Here is a 6,935-nt window from a genome sequence, read left to right on the forward strand (position 1 = left end):
AGAAGCACTGCTGTGGAATTAGAGCCAAAATGAGAAAAAGTGTTTCACTTGCTGTGATAATGTATTTCAAGCAACCTAGCGGCTTTGTGGTAAAAATCTTCTCCGTATATGGCACATGTGTGCCACGTCCGAAAAAGCACTCCACTCGCTCAGAGAAGAAGGGTTAGGGTTAGGGTTAGGGTTAGGGTTAGGGTTAGGGTTAGGGTTAGGGTTAGGGTTAGGGTGAGGGTGAGAGTGAGGGTTAAGGTTAGGGTTAGGGTTAGGGTTAGGGTTAGGGCTAGGTTTAGGGTTAGGTTAAGGGTTAGGGTTAGGGTTAGGGTTAGGGTTTGGTTAAGGGTTAGGGTTAGGGTTAGGGTTTTGGCACTTATGGAACACATTTAGTGTGATGTGCTTTATTGCTTGGCACACACAACCATTGTTCGAAAATGCCCTTTATTCACTCTCAAACACGTTGTGAGAAAAGGATGATAGGGCGGGTCATTGTGAGCCAGCGGAAGGTGCCAGGAGGCTCATTGCAAGTGTGCCTGACGCTGCTTCGCATCCCGTTCTATGTGCAACAGATACACGTGGCTGAGAAGCACTGTTGTGGAATTAGAGCCAAAATGAGAAAAAGTGTTTCACTTGCTGTGATAATGTATTTCAAGCAACCTAGCGGCTTTGTGGTAAAAATCTTCTCCGTATATGGCACATGTGTGCCACGTCCGAAAAAGCACTCCACTCGCTCAGAGAAGAAGGGTTAGGGTTAGGGTTAGGGTTAGGGTTAGGGTTAGGGTGAAGGTGAGAGTGAGGGTTAAGGTTAGGGTTAGGGTTAGGGTTAGGGTTAGGGTTAGGGTTAGGGTTAGGGCTAGGTTTAGGGTTAGGTTAAGGGTTAGGGTTAGGGTTAGGGTTTGGTTAAGGGTTAGGGTTAGGGTTTTGGCACTTATGGAACACATTTAGTGTGATGTGCTTTATTGCTTGGCACACACAAACATTGTTCGAAAATGCACTTTATTCACTCTCAAACACGTTGTGAGCAAAGGATGATACGGCGGGTCATTCTGAGCCAGCGGAAGGTGCCAGGAGGCTCATTGCAAGGGTGCCTGACGCAGCTGCGCATCCTTTTCTATGTGCAACAGATACACGTGGCTGAGAAGCACTGCTGTGGAATTAGAGCCAAAATGAGAAAAAGTGTTTCACTCGCTGTGATAATGTATTTCAAGCAACCTATAGGCTTTGTGGTAAAAATCTTCTCCGTATATGGCACATGTGTGCCACGTCCGAAAAAGCACTCCACTCGCTCAGAGAAGAAGGGTTAGGGTTAGGGTTAGGGTTAGGGTTAGGGTTAGGGTTAGGTTAAGGGTTAGGGTTAGGGTTAGGGTTAGGGTTTTGGCACTTATGGAACACATTTAGTGTGATGTGCTTTATTGCTTGGCACACACAACCATTGTTCGAAAATGCACTTTATTCACTCTCAAACACGTTGTGAGCAAAGGATGATACGGCGGGTCATTGTGAGCCAGCGGAAGGTGCCAGGAGGCTCATTGTAAGTGTGCCTGACGCAGCTTCGCTTCCCGTTCTATGTGCAACAGATTCACGTGGCTGAGAAGCACTGCTGTGGAATTAGAGCCAAAATGAGAAATAGTGTTCACTCGCTGTGATAATGTATTTCAAGCAACCTATAGGCTTTGTGGTAAAAAAAAAAAACTTCTTCATATATGGCACATGTGTGCCACGTCCAAAAAAACTCCACTCGCTCAGAAAAGAGCGTTTTGGCACTTATGGAACACATTTACTGTGATGTGCTTTATTGCTAGGCACACACAACCATTGTTCGAAAATGCCCTTTATTCACTCTCAAACACGTTGTGAGAAAAGGATGATAGGGCGGGTCATTGTGAGCCAGCGGAAGGTGCCAGGAGGCTCATTGCAAGTGTGCCTGACGCAGCTTCGCATCCCGTTCTATGTGCAACAGATACACGTGGCTGAGAAGCACTGTTGTGGAATTAGAGCCAAAATGAGAAAAAGTGTTTCACTTGCTGTGATAATGTATTTCAAGCAACCTAGCGGCTTTGTGGTAAAAATCTTCTCCGTATATGGCACATGTGTGCCACGTCCGAAAAAGCACTCCACTCGCTCAGAGAAGAAGGGTTAGGGTTAGGGTTAGGGTTAGGGTTAGGGTTAGGGTTAGGGTTAGGGTTAGGGTGAGGGTGAGAGTGAGGGTTAAGGTTAGGGTTAGGGTTAGGGCTAGGTTTAGGGTTAGGTTAAGGGTTAGGGTTAGGGTTAGGGTTTGGTTAAGGGTTAGGGTTAGGGTTTTGGCACTTATGGAACACATTTATTGTGATGTGCTTTATTGCTTGGCACACACAACCATTGTTCGAAAATGCACTTTATTCACTCTCAAACACGTTGTGAGCAAAGGATGATACGGCGGGTCATTGTGAGCCAGCGGAAGGTGCCAGGAGGCTCATTGTAAGTGTGCCTGACGCAGCTTCGCTTCCCGTTCTATGTGCAACAGATTCACGTGGCTGAGAAGCACTGCTGTGGAATTAGAGCCAAAATGAGAAATAGTGTTCACTCGCTGTGATAATGTATTTCAAGCAACCTATAGGCTTTGTGGTAAAAAAAAACTTCTTCATATATGGCACATGTGTGCCACGTCCAAAAAAAACTCCACTCGCTCAGAAAAGAGCGTTTTGGCACTTATGGAACACATTTACTGTGATGTGCTTTATTGCTAGGCACACACAACCATTGTTCGAAAATGCCCTTTATTCACTCTCAAACACGTTGTGAGAAAAGGATGATAGGGCGGGTCATTGTGAGCCAGCGGAAGGTGCCAGGAGGCTCATTGCAAGTGTGCCTGACGCAGCTTCGCATCCCGTTCTATGTGCAACAGATACACGTGGCTGAGAAGCACTGCTGTGGAATTAGAGCCAAAATGAGAAAAAGTGTTTCACTTGCTGTGATTATGTATTTCAAGCAACCTATCGGCTTTGTGGTAAAAATCTTCTCCGTATATGGCACGTGTGCCACGTCCGAAAAAGCACTCCACTCGCTCAGAGAAGAAGGGTTAGGGTTAGGGTTAGTTTTAGGGTTAGGGTTAGGTTTAGGGTTAGGGTTAGGGTTAGGGTTTTGGCACTTATGGAACACATTTAGTGTGATGTGCTTTATTGCTTGGCACACACAACCATTGTTCGAAAATGCACTTTGTTCACTCTCAAACACGTTGTGAGCAAAGGATGATACGGCGGGTCATTCTGAGCCAGCGGAATGTGCCAGGAGGCTCATTGCAAGGGTGCCTGACGCAGCTGCGCATCCTTTTCTATGTGCAACAGATACATGTGGCTGAGAAGCACTGCTGTGGAATTAGAGCCAAAATGAGAAAAAGTGTTTCACTCGCTGTGATAATGTATTTCAAGCAACCTATAGGCTTTGCGGTAAAAATCTTCTCCGTATATGGCACATGTGTGCCACGTCCGAAAAAGCACTCCACTCGCTCAGAGAAGAAGGGTTAGGGTTAGGGTTAGGGTTAGGGTTAGGGTTAGGGTTAGGTTAAGGGTTAGGGTTAGGGTTAGGGTTTTGGCACTTATGGAACACATTTAGTGTGATGTGCTTTATTGCTTGGCACACACAACCATTGTTCGAAAATGCACTTTATTCACTCTCAAACACGTTGTGAGCAAAGGATGATGCGGCGGGTCATTCTGAGCCAGCGGAAGGTGCCAGGAGGCTCATTGTAAGTGTGCCTGACGCAGCTTCGCTTCCCGTTCTATGTGCAACAGATTCACGTGGCTGAGAAGCACTGCTGTGGAATTAGAGCCAAAATGAGAAATAGTGTTCCCTGGCTGTGATAATGTATTTCAAGCAACCAATAGGCTTTGTGGTAAATAAAAAAATCTTCATATATGGCACATGAGTGCCACGTCCAAAAAAAACTCCACTAGCTCAGAAAAGAGCGTTTTGGCACTTATGGAACACATTTACTGTGATGTGCTTTATTGCTTGGCACACACAACCATTGTTCGAAAATGCCCTTTATTCACTCTCAAACACGTTTTGAGAAAAGGATGATAGGGCGGGTTTGTGAGCCAGCGGAAGGTGCCAGGAGGCTCATTGCAAGTGTGCCTGACGCTGCTTCGCATCCCGTTCTATGTGCAACAGATACACGTGGCTGAGAAGCACTGCTGTGGAATTAGAGCCAAAATGAGAAAAAGTGTTTCACTCGCTGTGATTATGTATTTCAAGCAACCTATAGGCTTTGTGGTAAAAATCTTCTCCGTATATGGCACATGTGTGCCACGTCCAAAAAAAACTACACTCGCTCAGAAAAGAGCGTTTTGGCACTTATGGAACACATTTAGTGTGATGTGCTTTATTGCTTGGCACACACAACCATTGTTCGAAAATGCACTTTGTTCACTCTCAAACACGTTGTGAGCAAAGGATGATACGGCGGGTCATTCTGAGCCAGCGGAAGGTGCCAGGAGGCTCATTGCAAGGGTGCCTGACGCAGCTGCGCATCCTTTTCTATGTGCAACAGATACATGTGGCTGAGAAGCACTGCTGTGGAATTAGAGCCAAAATGAGAAAAAGTGTTTCACTCGCTGTGATAATGTATTTCAAGCAACCTATAGGCTTTGTGGTAAAAATCTTCTCCGTATATGGCACATGTGTGCCACGTCCGAAAAAGCACTCCACTCGCTCAGAGAAGAAGGGTTAGGGTTAGGGTTAGGGTTAGGGTTAGGGTTAGGTTTAGGGTTAGGTTAAGGGTTAGGGTTAGGGTTAGGGTTTTGGCACTTATGGAACACATTTAGTGTGATGTGCTTTATTGCTTGGCACACACAACCATTGTTCGAAAATGCCCTTTATTCACTTTCAAACACGTTGTGAGAAAAGGATGATAGGGCGGGTCATTGTGAGCCAGCGGAAGGTGCCAGGAGGCTCATTGCAAGTGTGCCTGACGCTGCTTCGCATCCCGTTCTATGTGCAACAGATACACGTGGCTGAGAAGCACTGTTGTGGAATTAGAGCCAAAATGAGAAAAAGTGTTTCACTTGCTGTGATAATGTATTTCAAGCAACCTAGCGGCTTTGTGGTAAAAATCTTCTCCGTATATGGCACATGAGTGCCACGTCCGAAAAAGCACTCCACTCGCTCAGAGAAGAAGGGTTAGGGTTAGGGTTAGGGTTAGGGTTAGGGTTAGGGTTAGGGTTAGGGTTAGGGTGAGGGTGAGGGTGAGAGTGAGAGTGAGAGTGAGGGTTAAGGTTAGGGTTAGGGTTAGGGCTAGGTTTAGGGTTAGGTTAAGGGTTAGGGTTAGGGTTAGGGTTAGGGTTAGGGTTAGGGTTAGGGTTAGGGTTAGGGTTAGGGTTAGGGTTAGGGTTAGGGTTAGGGTTAGGTTAAGGGTTAGGGTTAGGGTTAGGGTTAGGGTTTTGGCACTTATGGAACACATTTAGTGTGATGTGCTTTATTGCTTGGCACACACAACCATTGTTCGAAAATGCACTTTATTCACTCTCAAACACGTTGTGAGCAAAGGATGATACGGCGGGTCATTCTGAGCCAGCGGAAGGTGCCAGGAGGCTCATTGTAAGTGTGCCTGACGCAGCTTCGCTTCCCGTTCTATGTGCAACAGATTCACGTGGCTGAGAAGCACTGCTGTGGAATTAGAGCCAAAATGAGAAATAGTGTTCACTCGCTGTGATAATGTATTTCAAGCAACCTATAGGCTTTGTGGTAAAAAAAACTTCTTCATATATGGCACATGTGTGCCACGTCCAAAAAAAACTCCACTCGCTCAGAAAAGAGCGTTTTGGCACTTATGGAACACATTTACTGTGATGTGCTTTATTGCTAGGCACACACAACCATTGTTCGAAAATGCCCTTTATTCACTCTCAAACACGTTGTGAGAAAAGGATGATAGGGCGGGTCATTGTGAGCCAGCGGAAGGTGCCAGGAGGCTCATTGCAAGTGTGCCTGACGCAGCTTCGCATCCCGTTGTATGTGCAACAGATACACGTGGCTGAGAAGCACTGCTGTGGAATTAGAGCCAAAATGAGAAAAAGTGTTTCACTCGCTGTGATAATGTATTTCAAGCAACCTAGCGGCTTTGTGGTAAAAATCTTCTCCGTATATGGCACATGTGTGCCACGTCCGAAAAAGCACTCCACTCGCTCAGAGAAGAAGGGTTAGGGTTAGGTTTAGGGTTAGGGTTAGGGTCAGGGTTAGGGTTAGGGTTAGGGTGAGGGTGAGAGTGAGGGTTAAGGTTAGGGTTAGGGTTAGGGCTAGGTTTAGGGTTAGGTTAAGGGTTAGGGTTAGGGTTTTGGCACTTATGGAACACATTTAGTGTGATGTGCTTTATTGCTTGGCACACACAACCATTGTTCAAAAATACACTTTATTCACTCTCAAACACATTGTGAGCAAAGGATGATACGGCGGGTCATTGTGAGCCAGCGGAACCCTCATTGTAAGTGTGCCTGACGCAGCTTCGCATCCCTTTCTATGTGCAACAGATTCACGTGGCTGAGAAGCACTGCTGTTGAATTAGAGCCAAAATGAGAAAAAGTGTTTCACTCGCTGTGATTATGTATTTCAAGCAACCTATAGGCTTTGTGGTAAAAATCTTCTCCGTATATGGCACATGTGTGCCACGTCCAAAAAAAACTACACTCGCTCAGAAAAGAGCGTTTTGGCACTTATGGAACACATTTAGTGTGATGTGCTTTATTGCTTGGCACACACAACCATTGTTTGAAAATGCCCTTTATTCACTCTCAAACACGTTGTGAGAAAAGGATGATAGGGCGGGTCATTGTGAGCCAGCGGAAGGTGCCAGGAGGCTCATTGCAAGTGTGCCTGACGCAGCTTCGCATCCCGTTCTATGTGCAACAGATACACGTGGCTGAGAAGCACTGCTGTGGAGCTAGAGCCAAAATGAGAAAAAGTGTTTCACT

Source organism: Doryrhamphus excisus, chromosome 2 (assembly GCF_030265055.1).
Source record: "Doryrhamphus excisus isolate RoL2022-K1 chromosome 2, RoL_Dexc_1.0, whole genome shotgun sequence".
In the NCBI taxonomy this organism is placed as follows: Eukaryota; Metazoa; Chordata; class Actinopteri; order Syngnathiformes; family Syngnathidae; genus Doryrhamphus; species Doryrhamphus excisus.